Raw genomic sequence first — 19,376 nt, forward strand, 5'->3', positions numbered from 1 at the left:
ACCATTATTATTCCTGCTTCAACTCAGAGAAGCTGGTGCTCAAAGGGGCCACCTGGCTAATAAGTGGACAAAGTGGGATTCAGCCTCTGGGCTGTGTGACTCCAGGGCCTATGCCCTTCCTAGGCAAGGCTATAGGTACTCTCCTCCCCGCCCCTTGGCCAACCATGTCCTCCCTCCACCAGAACTGAAACTCAAGAGTTTAACACCATGGAGAGCAAACTGGGGGAAAGAGTACATTAAAACATGCCACACTGTGATGACCTTCTTTATGTCTTGGGGTCTTGTGTTACCACTGTTCAGGGCAGTTTTAAAATGCATTTTGAGCCCAGCTGGTGTGTCTCAATGGTTGAGCATCAACCCATGAACCAGGAGGTCACGGTTTGATTCCTGGTCAGGGCCCAGGCCCAGGTTGTGGACTCGATCCCCAGTAGAGGGCGTGCAGGACGCAGCCGATTAATGACTCTGTCATCATTGATGTTTCTCTCCCTCCCTCTCCCCCTCTCTCTGAAATCAATAAAAATATATATATTTTAAAAGAAAGCATTTTGATGACTGCGTTCTGCTCTCTTGGTACACAAGGGGGAGCATTACACACAGGAATGGGAATAAGACCATGTAGGGAGTGAGTAGTCTGCATTCTCTCTCCCCCTTGCTCTCCTCCCCATTCCTCTCCTTCCCTTTCTCTCTCTCTCCCTTCCTCAGTCACTCATGATTGTTTGGTGAACCATTTGAAAGCAAGTTGCAGACATCACGAGACTTTATCTATAAATACTTCAGCAGGATTTCTTAAGAATAAAGACATTTTTCTGCCTAATGAGAAGACATTGATGCAACAATATTATCTAATACACAGTCTATATTCAAATTTCTCCAAATATCCCCAAGATGTCCTTTGTTGCTTTTTTCCTAATGCAGAATCAATTTTGTATTCTCTTAATTAGATCATGGTCATTTTTCTGGGATATTTAGCTGCAAAATGTTTATAATTTTTACTGGCTATTTAATATTTCATGAAATTGATTTGCCATGATTTATTAATCAATTTCTCTTTGATTGTTACTATTATAAATATAACACGGTGCTAAGTGGGACTTTTCCCCCTCAATTTTGACTGAGGTACCAATTCAATAGTTATCAGATTCTAAAGTGGGAGTGAGACTTACCATCCATCATATATGGAATTCACCAAGTGTCAGGCCAGGTTCCCAGGAAAAGACTCTGTGATGGAAACTTGTGTACAGGAAGTTTATTGGGCAGTGTCTGGGGATCAGCACCTGTGGCGGAACAAAGGAAGTAGGATTGGGCTGGTTGAACTTCAATGCAGTAATCACGAAGGCCTCTGCTGACTCTCCACTAGTTCTGCAGCAGAGATGGTCTTGCAGAATTGTCCCCTACTGAGGCAAGGAGGCCAGGTTTTTATACCTGTACATGGACCAGTCATGGATGCACATTGCTCCTGGGAAGGGGACATGATCTTGGGTGAGATAGTTCTCTTTGGCTTAGAGCAATTTTCAGAGAGACTCAGTGGCAATGTGGGCCTCAGTCTTGAGGGCAGATCTGGGCAGAGACCACAGCATCCATTACATCAGGGCATTCTCATGAACCTGTTGTCGAGGTCTTGGACCCCCACAGCCAGACTGAATACACTAATGGGGGAGGGGTTGTGGAGATGCTACTGGAGAGAGCATTGCATGTTGTGACTCCTCCCTCACTCCCCAGGGGGAAGGCGGGGGTGCTGGTCCTCCTCTGACAGTGTGTGATGGGGGCTTCCTTAGGACCACATATTGAGCTTGAAAAATAATTTCTACAGTTGGTGGCAAAGAGAACTGGCTAGAGTGGCCTGTGACAGCAGGACACAGAGGGTGGGGTTTAGTTCTGCCCTCCCAGTGTTTGTTGGGGCAAATGGTGAGAATATGGCCCCCCTGGGAAAGAGAACTAGACGAGCCATTTGAAAAAATAATTTAAAAAATTATTCAAGACTTACAAGAAGTCGCAAAAATAAAACAGAGTTCCTGTGTGCCCTTGGCCCAGTTTTCTCCAATAACATCTTAAAACTATAGCACATTTGCAAAACTAGAAAATTGATACTTACATTGGTACAATACTATGAACTAAACTACAGCCTTTATTTGATTTTCATCGATTTTTACATGCATGTGTGTGTTGCTCTGAAATTTTGTCACATGTATAGATTTGTGGATGTGTATAATCACCACCACCACAACCGGGATACAGAATTACTCCATTACTGTGAAGAAACTCTCCTGCTGCACCTTTGCAGTCAGACCCTCCAGCCAAGCCTGTCCCCTGGCAACCACTGACCTGTTCTCCATCACTATAATTTTATCATCTCAAGAGTGTTCTATAAGAATTACGCAGCGTGTAACCTTTTGAGATTGGCTTTTTTTACTCAGCAGAACATCCCTGAGTTCCATCCATGTGGTTGTATGTATCAGTAGTTCATTCTTTTTCATTTCTATTCAGCTGCGTACCCATGAGTTTGTTTATCCCTTCCCAGCAGGAGTCACATAAGTCCTGCTCTAGAGGCCCCTCCAGGAGAAACTCAAACAATGTCTAAATGGAGAGGGTTGCCAGGGAATGAGGGGCAGAGCAGGGGAGTGGCAGCTGGGATGAAATGCTTCTCCCTTGTCCTGAGGATTAAAACTGGAGAGGTTGCCAAAGACGGAATCTCTGAAGATTCCATGAAAAGTGCCACAAGAGAGAAGCATTTTTTAAACAGTGGCAAAGTGAGCGTGAAGTCAGCTTTCAGCTGTAGTGTTGCCAGTGAAAATACGGTTCTAACACGTTGTCACGAGAAAAGCATTTTGGGGACGCATGCATAGAAGGAAGAGGGTGGTGGTGAGATTAATTGGAACAAAACAAAGGACCACCCCCAGGTGCCTGGTGTCTCATCAATGACCAGATGGCTCAGCTCTGTCTCACTATGGAATAAGTCCAGTCTCCGGGGCTGTAAGCCCACACATGTCCTCACCAAACCCAGGTGGAGCAGGGCCCAGACATGCAGAACTTCTTGGTGTCTCATTTTTCCATCAGCATGTCCACCGCCACGGCTGCGCTTGGGCCATGACTGGCACTGCACGTGGGCCCTCCCGCACCTGCTAGGCCCACAAGGCTGCTACGGGGAGGGAGTGCTTGAAGGAAGAGCAAACCCATGCTACTGAGATGGACCTTTGTTGAGCTTTGATTATATTGTCTCGGGCTTGGCAGCGAGCAGGCTTTCTTTCAAACTAACCAATCTCTTCTCAGCCTTCTCAGGCTGGTGCTTGATGTCCCCCATCCAATGTGGTTCTTTTCCCAGATTTTCCCAGGCTATGTCATGATTTTGGTTCTTATTGAGCATGCCCTAAAGTTTTGCTCCTGTCATCTGGTTTCAACTGCGTACATGCTTAACTCTCCCTGTGCCATCTTGGCTTCTACTGTGCATGCCCCTAGCAAAGGCATTTCCCCCACTGTTTTATTCCTCCCTCTGATAATCCTGCTTCTGGGCCGGTTGTCCCCCAGGGAGACTGGAAAGGCAATTCTTCCTGCCTCATTTGGGGATTCAGTACCCTTGGTGGAAGATGCAGCTGTCCCCAGGGGAGCCTGTGAGTGCTCTAGCTTCCTAGTGAATCAGGCTTAATGTCCAGTTCAGCTCCCTAGTTTTTTGGGCTTAATATTTGATTCCATTTGCTTCCTTTCTTTATTAATAACTAGCTAGCTACCTATGCTAACAGTAGTAGTCACAAGCCAATTAACAATATTTCCAGACCGAACCACTTACATCTTTGCCTTCTGTCCATTTTGACATGGGGTCGAGAACAGCAGCTGGTGAGTCGGGGAGCAAATGTGGAGGCCGGTGGGAGAGAGGAAACGGCTGCAGAGAAGTCCCCTTTCCATCCCTGCCTTGCACTGAACTGCAGGCTGTAGCTGAGAAGGGGCAGAAATATTTGAAATGAAAACTGAATTTTTCATATAATGAACTGGCCCATCGAATGACTCTATGAGGACCATGTTTGGGACTCGAAGCGCCCATCAGACTGTCACTATCTGAGAGGGACCGGAGCGGGCAGGTGCTGCAGTAGCGGTCATCTAGAGTCAGAGGCAGGCTTCTCTCCTCCTACTGCCCCCACCCCCTGCAAAATAAAACTGAATAAATTTTAAGAGAATGGTGGGAGAAAACCAATAAAGTGTCTTTTGATTATGTCTCCACAGCAGTAACATAAATAACCTGGAAATAAACATCTATACATAAACCTTTTTTTTTCTTTTATAGATAATTTCCTTTTTGCAGATTCCTGGGAAAGGGGTTAATAGGTCAAAGGGCATGGCTATTTTTATGGTTCTCAAAATATATTGCCAAATCGCTTTTCTTAAGGGTTTGTACCAATTTACATTCCCACCAGATGTTGCATGAAGGTTTTATCACACATTTAATGGTGCAGGATAATAGCAGAAGATTGTTTGCTAATGTAATGAGGTTTAAATGTCATTTGATGTTTGGAATAATTTTTCAAGTGCTTTTATAATATGACAATTTCTGCTTTAGGTGTTTCAGCATTACTAAACTTGGCATTAGTATCTTGAGTATAGAATATTTCTAAAGGCCTGATTTTGTAATTACTGGCTGTTCGTTTCCGGTTTCCAGAGGGTTCCCTGGAGCACTTAGAAGACCAAGTCCTGCAGGACTTGCAGACAAGGAAGAAAAGGAGAGGTAAAGGTCAGAAGAACAGCGACTGAAAGAGACAGACTCAAGGGCTATAAGTCAGAGGTAAACAAATGAAGCAAGAGACTGAGGAGATGGCCAGCGGATGAGGTGGGAAAGGGCCTCAGGAGACAGATCCCGGCCCAAGCCCCAAACACGGCAGTGGGGACTATGCCCCTCTCCCCCAATTATCAATGAATTAAAGTTTTGTCAACTTATTGTAAAAAACACATTTACTATTTTAATTATTTTATTTTTGTTTTTGTTAATCCTTACCTGAGGATATTTCCATTGATTTTTAGAGAGAGTGGAGGAGAGGGAGGGAGGGGGTAGAGAGAGCGAGAGAGAGAAACATGGATGTCAGAGAGACACATCGATTGGTTGCCCCCCACACGCACCCTGACTGGGGCTGGGGAGCAAACCTGCAACCCAGGTCGGTGCCCTTGACCGGGAATCAGACCAGCGACCCTTTGGTGCATGGGCTGATGCTCTGATCCCTGAACCACACTGGCCAGGTCTATCTTAATTATTTTTAAGTGTACAGTTTAATAGTGTTAATGATGTGAAATAGATCTCTAGAACCTTGTCATCTTGCAAAATGGAAACTTTACTCATTGAAGAACAACATCCCTTCTCTCAGTCCCTCATACTTAATGTTTCTATGAGTTTGACTACTTGAGATACCTCACATAAGTGGAATCATGCAGTATTTGTCTTTTTGTGACTGGCTTACTTCACTTAGCATAATGTCCTCAAGGTTAGTCACGTTGTGTGGCATTTGACAGATTTCCTTCCTTTTTAAGGCTGAATAACATTCCTTTGGGTGTATAAACCACATCTTGTTTATCTACTCATCTGTCATGGATATTTGGGTTGCTTCCACCTCTTGGCTATTGTGAACAGTGCTGCCATTAACATGGGTGTCCAAATAAGTCTTTGGTACCCTGATTTCAAATCCTTTGTACATATATCTAGAATTAGTATTGCTGGATCACATGGTAGTTCTCTTTTTTACTTTTTGAGGAACTTCCATACTGTTTTCCATAGTGGTGGTTTTGGGGGAGAGATGTTGATCATGCTCTGTTGACAGTGATTGTGAAAGGGGGAAGGGAACCTAACTGGAATAGGACGATAGTTGTTTAATGATTATTCACCTTACTAACTATAGATAAGTTTTCCTACAGCCCCTGGGAAACTGGAGGATGTGCTGCAAGAAGAAAAACAGAGCTGTAAACAGAGAAGAGACACCTTGGGGCCTGGATGGGTCCATTGCTCAGAAAAGAAAATGCATTTTTGAAAACAAAGGACAGGATGCACTTTAATTTGGTTGCCGAGCCTGGAGCCTGATCTCCCTCTGGGAGTTTGCCTCAGGAATGCTCACAGTTCTCAAGCCCCAGAAACTGGCTGGAGTTGTGTTTTAACACCATTGAAAATTAACTACCTTGTTATCAAGATCCTGGAAGGAGACACTTGGACCACAGACCCTGCAGCCATCCTCCTCAACCTTCCCCTTTGCGTGCAGCCTTACTTCCTTACCTCTGTATAATCAACCAGCTAATAGAAGGAGAGAGCGGATTTTATGTGGACAAGTCCTGTTGCTCTCCCCATACTGCTGACACTATTGGAATAAACTCTCATATATGATTCAACCCTGTCTCTGCTTAATTGGCTTAAGTGGTGATAGGCAGCCTGGACCCATTGTGTCCAGTTTCATATTCTGGCACCAACCCAGACTCATTATGTGTGGTTTCAGTTGCAGCATTTTACAATACCACCAACAGTGCACAGGGTTCCAGTTTCTCCACATCCCCACCAACACTTGTTATTTTCTGTTGTTGTTTTTAAATAGTAGCCATCAGAAAGGGTGTGAGGTGGTATCTCACTGTGGTTTTGGCTTGCATTTCCCTGATGACAAATGATATAGAACATCTTTTCATATGCTTGTTGGCCATTTCTTTATCATCTTTGAAGAAATGTCTATTCAAGTCCTTTGCCCTTTTTAATATCAGGTTATTTTAATATCAGTTGTAGATGTTCTTTATATATTCTGGATACCTTATCAGATATGACTTGCACATATTTTTTCCATTCCATGGGTTGCCTTTTCACTCTGTTAATTGTATCTTTTGATGCACAAACAATTTTAAATTTGATATAGTTCATTTGCCTATTTTTGTTTCTGTCAATTGTGCTTTTGGTGTCATATTCAAGAAACCATTGCCATGTCCAATGTCATAAAGCTTTTTCCTGTGTTTTCTTCTATGAGTCTTATAGTTTTAGGTATTATATTTAGGTTATAAATCCCTTTTAAGTTAATTTTTGTGTATGGTGTATGATAAGGTTCCAACTTCATTTTTTTGCCTGTGGATATCCACTTTTTCCAGCACCATTTATTGAAGAACCTGCTCTTTCCCTATTGAATGGTATTGGCAACCTTGTCAGAGATCATGAAATATTATTATCCTTTATAGATGGAAAAATAATAGCAAGGTCACAAAATTCTTCTTTTGTAAGGTAGATTTGAGAGCCTATAATAACCTTATGAATGAGGTGGAGAGGTCAAAATAAAATCCCAAAAATGTAAATAAAACTTTGAGACTATTGAATGGGGATCTAGTGATACCTTTTCTTAAGATGTCATCAATGACAAGGGATAGCAGTTGGATAACTAATTCATCAAGCAAATGATTATTGAGTGCCTACTCCATAGGCACGAACCAGGCCAAGGGAATACAGGTGTGTATGAGAGACAAGTCCCTGTATGTGTGTTTCTGTGTAGAATCTCATTTTCTTTTAGCAGCATCAACAAAAATGTTTGTGCCTGCCTTCCCTCTGCTGGGAGTTTGGAGATGCATAAGGGACTGAGAATCATTGTCCTTGCCCTCAAGGGCCATGTGAGCTTATTCTTATCATGGTCCCATACCCCTTCTGTGTCTGCTAGTCTTTGCTAAGGGCTAATGCTTGATGAGATAGACCCATTTCCTGGCCCAGAGAATGAAAGGAATGAGGCCTTAAAGGCTGAGAGTTTTGTCCAGATCTCTGAAGGAGTCAGTGTTCCACCTGAAGCTCCTCTCTGTAGGGCTGTTTCTCAGTGTTTTCCCAGACACATCCCACTTTGGTTCAAACCAAGGGTTCTGTTGTTTCAATGATCTAAATGCTGCATTAAGAAAACACAGTAAAAAGAGATATTGCTTTTGCAAGTCACAGGCTAGCAGACAGAGACATTCAATAGCAACCTCATTTGGGCTGAACAATGGCAATTGTGTATGAGTTCACAGCATGCTTTGTTCAACAGTTGCTTGGCTAGGTGTTTTATTTCTTTTAATGGAGTGGGTATGCATGTGTGAATTGGGGTGTCTTTTGCATCAACTCCTCCCTCTGCACAACTTCTCTTAACTCTGTATTATGAAGGATTTTCAATATCAATAGAGGTGTATCAAGTTTTATATGAGAAACCCAAGTGTAATATTCAGTGTTATAAACAAATTATTTATGCTTAAGTTAATTGCCCCTTAACCTGTGTATGGTTCTCACTCCATAATGTAGGTCCAACCTTTTTTTTTTAAACTTTTTACTTTGGAATATTTTGGATTTACAGAAAAGTTGCAGAGTTCCCCTATATCCCTTGCTGAGTTTTGTTTTCCTCTAATGTGAACATCTTATATTAACATAGCACTTTTATCAAAACTAAGAAACCAACATTGTTATATTACCATTAGCTAAGGTGGAGACTTTATTTGGAGTTCACCAGTTTTTCACTTATTGATAGCTTTCTATTTCCTTCATGCCTTCTACATTTATTAATTGGAATTCCTCTGTAAGGAAGAGTTCCTATTTATTTATTTATTTACATTAGAATGGGGTTATGCATATTTATTTTATTATGGGTTATAATCTAATATTATCATTATTTATTTTGCTGCTCAAATTACTCTAGCTTTGGCCATTTAGGAGTAATCAAGTTGGCTCCTGTATCCTTTCAATATGCCCCATCATTTTTGAGTACTTTTTTTTTTTGGCACTTCCTTTTTGTTCTAGGTTTATCTTGCATTTTCTTTGCCCCGACCTTGGAATCAACCATTTCTCTAAAAATCACTAGTTCCTTTTATTGGAGAATGGATTTAGAAATCAAGATCTTGGTGCTGGATGTGCTCATTGCTCCTGGAGAGTCCTTGCGTTTAGATCCTCTCAGTGGACAAGAAATATCTGTATGTATATGAATATATACATTTATTTCAACATGTATCTGTATAAATACTAAAAGCCATGATGAATACATTCATTTTAAGGTAAATGCATGAGTATCATTAAATCAGGGTTCTGTTTGTCTTCCAATAACAAAGAGAACAGTCCATTACAATATTGCAGGGTTAATAGTATTTGTTTACTTTCAGTTTTATGTTATGATTCAGATAGCTGAGGTTGTCAGAGAAGAGACCTCACCACCACTATTCAATTCATTTCAATTCAGTAGCTTCTTAGGAGCACTAAGTGCCATGTATCCTATACTTGATCTTAGCCAAAAGGCCGAGAAGCGAATGTGCCATGTATCCTACAATAGGGGGATGAGTTGCATCATCTACTTAATACTGAAGGACAGCATTATTTTACTTAAACATGTAAAGCCAGCAGGAATTATGATGCTTATTATGGGCTAGCAACTGTGATATGTTTGTTACGTACATCATCTCATTTAATCTTCACAACAGCTCTACAACAGCAGAGCATGCCAACTAAGCACAGAGGTTGTAGAATTATATTGAATTGGGTCCAAATGCCAGTCCTGCTACTCTTGTGAAGTTCCTTAACTTCTCTGTGCTTCCATTTCTTCATGGGTAAAATGGGAATGATAACAGTAACCACATCTTTGGGTTGCTGAGAAGATTAAATGAGGTAATATATGCCATATGCTTAGCTCAGTGCCTGGCACATAGAAAGCATTCCATGAATGCCAGCTGCCGCTTCTTAACATGCTCTTCTAGGGAACATTTTAAGTCCTGCAGCATCAAACTATGCATGCAGGACAGAGGGAGAATGAAGCTCTGCTCCTTTGGAGCATATGATCAGAGACAGCTATGAGCACATACTTAGAATTCAGAAGAAGACAGCAAACATGGTCCTCCAAATGGCCTTATGGTCCAAGCACAGTAACCCCATGTTCTCATTTCCTTTTCCACCGAAATAGCCATCTCTGCTCCCTGAAGAGGCCCTGGATGATTATAGTTCCTTAAATGCCCTGAAATTCTCGGGAGAGAGGATTTTTTTTTTAAAAGCAAGCAGAGTTTGGAGCTAGAAGACAAAAGGTTAAATTCTCTTAAGCTACAACAATGTAACTCATTTCCTGTTTTTCTCAACTGTCTAGACACAGATCTCATAAGCATTAGCCTTGAATCCCACCATCAGGTTAAAAATAGAAGGTTTAAATATGAAATGCTGTGGTGAAGGAAAGATTGTAGGTTTCTACCTTCATCCACAAAATGACTACTTTGAAACCAGATTTTTTGTCTTTGTTGCTAGCTTTTCCATAAATGCTGTGAAGCTTTATTTCAATGGCAGGAAGAGATCCTTTTTACTTAAGAATATATTTGCCTCTTGATAAAGTTAATGCCATTTTCCCCCTAGATTTTAAAAGTCACTTGAAGACATATGTTATGTTAGCTTCTCTTAACAAGGAATGTGGTCACGCTTTAAAATTTCAGGTTATTGCTCAAACCAATATTTAGTCCCAAATAAATGTATGCAACAAAAAATGCATATAGGTTTGACATGTTTACCCTTTTTTCTATCTGTTGCTTCCATAAAGTTGTCTGATATTTTCTTTTGAACATATAATTTTTTTGGAAAACACAGTTTTAAAGTCCTCTAACAACTCATGGGCAGTGTTGCATACACAGTTCGGGGGATCCACCATGCTGAGTTTCCCGAAGTTATTGGACCACAGAGCTCTTTCATCATGATATGCCCATTAATACCTCCCAGGAAAGTATTCCACAGAATACCAGTTTAGGAAATCTGAATTGGATACCTCTATGATTTTTATTTCTGATTTCAGAATTATACGAGTTTGGGTCTCTTCTCAGTGTACTTATGTGTGGCGTTATGGTGGGGCTGGAAACACAATGATGGTGACAGCTGGTCAGGTTAGAGGATTTATAAAGCAAGTACAGGGAACTGGCCACTATGATAAAGTCTATAACTTTGGCCTTGGCCTTCTTATTGCTTCTTACAGTCTAAGAAATGACCATATACTACATTTAACAATTATGTTCAGGGCCTGCTTTAGATAAGACATAATCCTCATGCTCATGGAATTTACAATTTAGAAGGGAATACATTAAAACCAAACAAATGAAATCATTACAAATTGTGACAGTGCCATCAAGGAAATAAAGGATTGAGATATAGAATAGTGGAGTTGGGATGGGGCAGGAGTCCAGATTCCACTTTGCAGGGGGAGTAAAGAAAGGCTTTCTTGAGTAGGTAACACTTAAGACCTGGCGGTGAGAAAGAGTCTAGAAGAGGGAACAATACAAAGGCTTTGAGGTGGGAAAGAGCTTGACAAGTTCAAGGGCCTGAGAGAGGATGAGTGTGGCTGGAGCATAATAGGGAGTGTGGGATGAGATGAAACTAGAAAGAAAGCCGGTACAGATCCTGGAGGGCCTTATCACCTCGTGGTAAGAAATTGGGTTTTATTCAAAGCGTAATGGAAACCCACCAAAGTGTCTTAAATAGATGAGTGACATGATCTAATTGCTGCTATATGGAGAATGGATGAGACAGGATAAGAGTGCTGTTGGGGTTTGTGTATAAAAGACAGTGGTGGTTGGGACCAAGCAGTCCTTTTAAGAGGAAGACTGGATGGTGAGAGACAGAAATGGAGACGTGACGATGGAAGCAGAGGTTGGAGTGACGTGGGGCCAAGAGCCAGGGGATGCGGGCAGCCTCTAGAAAATGGAAAGGCAAAGAAAGAAATGGATTCTCTCCTAAAGCTTCCAGAAGGAACACAGCCCTGCCAACCCATTTTAGACTTCTGACCTACAGACTGTAAAATCATAAATATTTATTGCTTTAAGCCAGTAGATCTGTGGTAATTGATCATAGCAGCATTGGAAATGATTCCAGGAAACTTCATAGCCCTTAAGCCTAAAGGAGTGAGGGAGGGAAGGGTAACCATCACTCAGTAAGAAAACATCGATCAGTTGCCTCCCATACCTGCAACCTTTTTGGCTGGTGTACAGGATGAAAAGCCGCCTGTCCAGGGCTCTAGGGTATCACCTTTTAATGTGTAGTAACCTGCTGATTATTGGTGTCTTCTCTTGTTAAAAAATATTTCTGTTGTAATTTTCCATTAGCTTTGCATTTCCTTGAAATAAACATAATTGAACTCTCAAAATAGCCTCTGAGTATATTATTGTTTAAAAGAAAACATAAGCAGGCAACATAAATAATCCCCATAACCCTCCCTCCCAGGCCCTACTCTGTGTTCTAGAAAGACCTGTTGGGCAGCAAAGTGGATGTGTTGGCGGGGCTCAGGCTGGAGATGAGGGGGCAGGTTAAGCACCTCTTGCAAACTTCCAGGCAAGACACAGAGGGGGAGGAAGCAGCGGAGGAGAGCAAGGGCCGGTAGGGGGAGATTTAAGGGTAGAATTGATGGGCTGTATGTGTTTCAATCACTGGTCTGTGTTTTATTGAATCTAAGATGCCATGGATTGTAATTGCAGCCTGAATTCAAAGACATTAAAAGTGAAAAGAATGTTCATCTTAGAAATGATAAAATGGAGTACGTAGCATTAAAAGCTGGGGCCTCCATGGGAATGGTGGACAGGAGCTCACAATTTATTAGTGTGTATAAGAGAAGCACAGTTTTGGTATATGAAATCCTGATTAATGCACAAGTATAGATTAACGAACATGCCTTTTTTATGCTCCTCAAGTTGAACTCTAGCTGTTCTTGATTAAAGGACATGTTTGGGGGCGATTTATATGGCTGGGAACTTTATAGGAGCCTCTTCATTTAACAAAATGCTACCCAGATGCGATGATGTCATTTACAAGGCCATAGTCATGCTTAGTTTGGGGCAGCCAAATTCTGTTTATTTAATAAAATGAATGTTTTGAATGGTGGTGTTAGGGAGCTGGCTGGCTGCTTCCTTTTCTAGGAGCTTTCTTGGGCTTCTAAAGAGACAGTGGATTTCACAGGCAGATGGAGCTGTTATCCATGTTTTTCTCCCCAGTGACAGGCCAGCACGCCTGTCATTACACAGCACTGGAGTCCCTTGTTTGGGGGCTGGGACGGTTATATAAACACGGGGAGCAGGCATAGCTTGCCCAGGCTACACTTTGAGGAACTGAAATTCCCCTTTGGAGGGTATGGCATCCAAAACCAAACCAGGCCCTTGGCTGAGGAGTGGGACGCAGCTTTCTGCAGAAGAGCTGGCTGTAGGGCTGAAGGATCAGCATGTCAGGATGGGCCCCATGGCACCGGCCAGCGACCTCACATCTGCATGCCCAGGGCCTCAGGATGACTTTCTGTCTTTTCTAACTGTGGTGAGACTGAAGAAATCATGCAAACGTTTTAAAAAAGCTCAGAGGCAGACTTTTGGGTTGCAAGTTATTTTAGGACTACATTTTATCCCTTGGGTTGCTGTTTTGGAAAAAGTACTTTCGCCTTCGCATTCCCGGATGTACCCAGCAAAATTGGCCACTCTTGTCCCCTCTGCTCCACAGCGAGCGCAGGCTCTGGGTGTAGACAGTCTAATTTGGAATCCCACTTCTGCTGTGCCCTGAGCCCGCAGCTTATCCTTCCTGCGCCCACTTGCCTCTTCTGTAACTTGGGAATAATAAATAGTACCAATTTCATAGAAGTGTTGGGATAATCAAGCATTTAGCTTGCTTAGAAGAGTGCCTAGCTATTTGATATAAAAATAACAATAATAACTGCAATATTGAACACTAACATGTGTCCTATTTATTCTGTGCCAGACACTGTTTTACATAAAACAGCTCATTTAATCCAACCAACCATCCTATGAAGTCAGTGCTAGTATTATTCCCATTTTATTTATTTTAATTTTATTTTTAAAATATATCTTTGTTGATTTCAGAGAGAGAAAGGGAGAGGGAGAGAGAGAGATAGAAACATCAATGAAGAGAGGGTCATCGCTGATCGGCTGCCCCCTGCACGCCCGCCCTAGGGATCGAGCCCATAACCCGGGCACATTCCCTGACCAGGAATCAAACCAGCAACCGACCTCTTGGAATGGGGCGACACTCAACCACTTAGCCACATTGGCCAGGCTGTTATTCCCTTTTTACAGATGAGAAAATTGAAACACAGGAAATTCTATTTGATGTAATTTAAATATTACTGTGTCTCTGCTGAAACTCATGTATACCTGATTATAGAATATGAAAATTAACTGGTTTATATACCTGGCTCTCCTGCATAAATATGTGGACTCCTCAAATATGATGACTCTAACTAGCTTACTGGGAAGTCTCAGTTTGGGGTGTAAACATGAAAATATTTTTTTTCTCAGTATTGGCTCCCATCCATCTTATATGGCTCTTGCTGTGGCTTCCCTGGGAATGGCTTTCTGGATGACCTCCAGGTCAACTCCTGCAGCAGCTTGCAGCTCCTATTGGTTATTAGTGGTCTCATCTGAGCCTCGGCCTTGTTTATTTTATAAGGTCTCTCTCGGATCTGATCTGTAGCTCGCTTCCTCATTTGCTGTGGTGTGAGGTAAAAACAAGGATAAGCTAATGAGATCTGACCAAAAATTGGCCAGCAAGTTCAAAATGATCACAACTATTTGAAATATGGATTTATAGCCATCACTACTAATAATGATTCTAAGTGTTCATTATGCTTTGAAATATTAATGATAATAGCTCTTGCCTATACTGCATAGATAAGTAAATATACATATATTGGGTTTATGCTTAAAAATTGTTTACTGATGGGATGATTGGAGACTGCTGGTTTAAACAATTTGGGGGGGTATCATTGATTTACTCTTCATGTTTCTCTTTATAGACAGTGAAGTCTACATGGTTTTTCTACCTAGAACACATATTGCAAAAACAAAATGGAAAGTGGTGTTGTGATCCATAATAGGGAATATTTTTGTAAAGCTCACTATGTGCTAACCACTGCTCTAACCACACAAAATGTATTAATCACATAAAATGCATCATCTCATTTACTCCTCACAGCAATTCTGCGATGCAGGTACTGTCAGATCCCCGTTTTACAGATATAGGACTGAGGAGCGTCAAGGTTTGGCACAGTGTCCGATACAGCTAGGAAGCCGGGGAGTCGGGCCTGACCCCAGGCAGGCTGGCTTCAGAGTCTTCGCTCCTGATCCCCGTGCTGTGCTGCCTCTTTGAAGGAAATAGGGCTCCTTGGAATAATTTTGAAATTAAGAAAAACTGAATGGTTAAATGTAATAAAAATAACTGAATACAAGTTTAAAAAGTACAAAGAAGGGGAGCCACTCAAACACTTGTATGTGGGTTAAGAGGACTGTTTGGCTGTACTTACTCTTTGGCATCTGCCAAATATGATTTCTCAGGATGTGGTAGTTGGCTGATGGCCTCTTACAGCCACTAGATTCCGCTCCCCCTCTGGTTTTTCTTCTGTTCCCTCCTGCCCTCTGAAGCCTTCCTCTAGCCTGTCCTTGCCGTTGTTCTCTTTCTAGGAGCTCATATTAGAGTTCTCCAGAGAAATAGAACCCACAGCTTGTGTATCCCTATCATCTATCTATCTATCTATCTATCTATCTATCTATCTATCTATCTATCTATCTATCTATCTATCTATCATCTATCTATCTATCTATCTATCTATCTATCTATCTATCTATCATCTATCTATATCATCTATCTATCTACCTATCTATCATCTATCTATCATCTATCTATCTATCTATCTATCTATCTATCTATCTATCTATCTATCATCATCTATCTATCTATCTATCATCTATCTATCTATCATCTATCTATCATCTATCTATCTATCTATCTATCATCTATCTATCTATCTATCTATCTATCTATCTATCATCTATCTATCTATCTATCTATCTATCTATCTATCTATCTATCATCTATCTATCTATATCTCTATCATCTATCATCGATCTATCATCTATCTATCATCTATCTATCTATATCACCTATCTATCATCTATCTATCTATCTATCTATCTATCTATCTATCTATCTATCTATCTATCTATCTAGCATCTATCTATCAAGTATCTATGTAACTATAGATATATAGTACCTCTCCCCCTCTCAGTTTTATTCCTTAAAATCTATTTATCTATAGAGATTTATTTTAATAAATTGGCTTACGCAGTTGTTGGGCTGGCAGGTCCAAAATTTGTAGGCAGGCTGGCAGGCTGGAACCCAGAGAAGAGCAGATGTTGCAGTCTTAGTCCAAAGACAGTCTGGAGGCAGCATTCATTCTTTCTGGGGAGGACGTCAGTTTTTTCTCTAAAGGGCTTTCAACTGATTGGATGAGGCCCACCCACATTATGGAGAGCAATCTGGTTTACTCAAGGTCCATTGATTTAAATGTTTATCACATCTAAAAAATACCTTCACAGCAAACTCTACATTGGCATTTAACCAAATGAATGGGTATCATGGCCTGTGCAAGTTGACACATGAAATAACCATCATGGGGCTCCTTGAAGGGACTGGGGTTTCATTTGGGTTTCTGTTAGTTTTTTAGAACACTGGTGGACTCAGGCATTGGGACCCCAGGGGACACAGAGAGCTTCAGTTCCCTCCAAAAGGGAAATCCACCCAAACTTCAGAGTGTTTAAAGAACTCTATTGATACCATCAAATGGGCTTGAATGGCAAGTCTTGGTCTCTGGTCCTTCAGCTCCAGGATCCCAAAGAAGAAGCCTCTGTTCATACTGATTCAGTAGGTGTTTTGAGTCTGTGTCTTACCTACATTATCCCTCCTTTTCAGAAGCAAGAACTCAGTTCCTCCTCTCTGAATTCCTCTGGTACTTTGTACTTCACTGGGGCCCTTGGAACATTGGATCTTGGGTTGTGGGTGACAGTACATTCTCTTGCACCCTCCAGTCCCCCACCAGGCAGGTAAGTTCCCTGAGGGCCAGCACTAAGCTCACACTTCTGAGTGGCTGTTCCAGTGTCCAGGTGACTGCTGCTTCATAAACATTGCTTATCAGAGAGAATTTGAAATGCTGATTCTCTGTGATGTTTCTTGGGCAGAAATGTGATTGGCATCAGCCTCATGTAAACTGGGAAGCAGATAGCTTGACACCTACCACTGGCTGGCAGAGCTCTCTGCCTAGCTTTTGCAGGTCCAGGTAATAACTCTTGCTGCTTGTGTCTTTCATTTGCAAACAGACCCTCACTCAGCTTGGGTGTGGGACACACAACAGAAGGGTCAGTGGCAATTTGTCTGAGGGAAATCTGGATAGATAGAGAAAAGCTTTGTAGAGGTGGGTTGCTGGGCACCCTAGAGAATCTGTCAGATTAACTGTCTTGGTTGCTTGTTACTGTTGTAACAAATTACCACGGAATTTAGTAGCTTAAAATAACACAAATTCACAAGACGTTCAGAAGTCTGACATGGGTCTCACCGGGCTAAGGTCAAGGTGTTGGCAGGGCTGCGTTCCCTTCTGCAGGCCCTAAGGGAAAATCATTTCCTTGCCTTTGCCTTTTCCAGGTTCTAGATGCTGCTCTCGATTCTTGGTTCACGGGCCCCTTTCTCCATCTTCAAAGGGAGCGATGGTGGGATGAGTACTTTTCACATCGCATCACATGAACCCTTCTGCTTCCCTCTTCCACTTTTAAGGACCCTGTGATTACACTGGGCCCTCCCACATAGGCCAGGATAATCTCCCCATCTCAAAGTGCTTAATTTTAATCATACCTGCATTTCCCCTCTCCCACATAATATAACATTCACAGGCTCTGGGGTTAGGATGTGGACATCTTCCGCAGCCATTCTGCCTACCATAGCAGTGTTATGATTTCCATTTAGAATACATAATTAGTGTAAGATGTGATTTTAAGTGGAAAGGTCTAATAATTCTACTGATTTTACCATGCTAGAGTGTCTTTAGAGAATTTGAGATATATTTTTGCTTAATTTATTAAAAGTTATGAATTTTACTGGGGAATATTTTGCTTATTAGGATTAAAGCTTCTCTGAGCAGGTATTTGAAGTGCTTATAAAAAAAGCAAATTCATTAGATTTATAATTGCAGCTTTAAAATCTTTAAAGGAATTTTTATTAAGTTTGTTAAAGGACTTGTTTTTTAAAGGAATTTTAGTCTGTTCAGTTTGAGTTTATCAAACAGTAAAAGAAGGCCCTCTTATTTTGTATGAAAATTTACTAGACTTATATTTAGTTGAACTTAAAAGAAACTTCAGTGAAAACTGGGTCTCCATGTTTGTTACTTTATCAGCTACCATTAATTTTTAACTGAGAAGCTATGCACATAAACTCATGCTGATTCTCATTCTAGCCAAAGGTAAATACGTGGTTATAACTGAGACTTTAAAAACATTTAATGAATATTTGATGTATGGGTTTATTAATTCATTTAGCCCTGGCACTGTGCTAAGTACTAGACACAGCCAAAAATAAGACTAGAATGTTATGGGAGATGAGATTTACTTGGAGAAGGCTTCAACAAGGAGGTAGCCAGAGGAGCAAGAGAAGCTTACCAGGCAGAGGGGCAGGGGAACAGTGTTCCAGGTGGGTGGAACAGCCTGAGCAAAGAATGCCTGGGATATTTCAGAAATGGTGAAATTTTGTGATCCTGGCAGAAATTTAAAAAAATTATCTCTCATGAACATTTTATGTCATTTTCTGATGGAGAGTTAGTGGAAGATCAGGGTATGTTCTAGAGTCAATGTATCGAGTAAGACAATCACCCATACGCAAGTCACCAGAGCAAATCACACCCAACTGGGAATGCAATATAATTTTTAACCCTATTTCCAGACTCTCGTTGCTAAGGCAATCGTAATTGCTGATGCAAATTGAACTCATATTAGGTGACCGGCTCCAAGCACTTAACATGTATTAGTTCACTTGACCCTCACAACCATCACCACTTTGGAGTTGAGGATTTGAGACAGGGGTTAATTAAGTAAGTGTGACCTTTGTCTGGCAGGACCATGATCTACACCTCGCACAAGCCATTTCCTCTTTTTGGGATGCTCGTGCCCGCACCCTTCTGGGACCAGCTCCCCCCTTTCAGGTCTCGGCTGCAGCATCGCTTCCTCGGAGAGGCCTGTTCAGCCTCTCGTAAGCAGCCCCCCCTTGTTAATCTGCCTCTCAGCCCCTTGCTTATTTCCTTCATGGCACTTATTACAAATTCAAAACTTTTCCTACTTTTTCTTTCTTTCTTACTAGAACCTAAATTCCATTAAGGCAGGGACCAGCCCAGTCTTGTTCACCTTCCCAGTCCTAGCGCCTTGCAGAGTCTAGCATATAGTAGTTGTTCATTAAATGCCTGCTGATGAGTAAATTGATACCGACTTCAAAGTTAGTTGTTCCCGAATCTTTGTACTATACCAACAGTAAGAGAAATATCCCATTGAAGTATAATGCTGTATTATTGACTCAGGTCGGTACTCAGCAGTAGCTTCTTTTTCTACGTATTCCTAGAAAT

Source organism: Miniopterus natalensis, chromosome 16, assembly GCF_054644295.1.
Source record: "Miniopterus natalensis isolate mMinNat1 chromosome 16, mMinNat1.hap1, whole genome shotgun sequence".
In the NCBI taxonomy this organism is placed as follows: Eukaryota; Metazoa; Chordata; class Mammalia; order Chiroptera; family Miniopteridae; genus Miniopterus; species Miniopterus natalensis.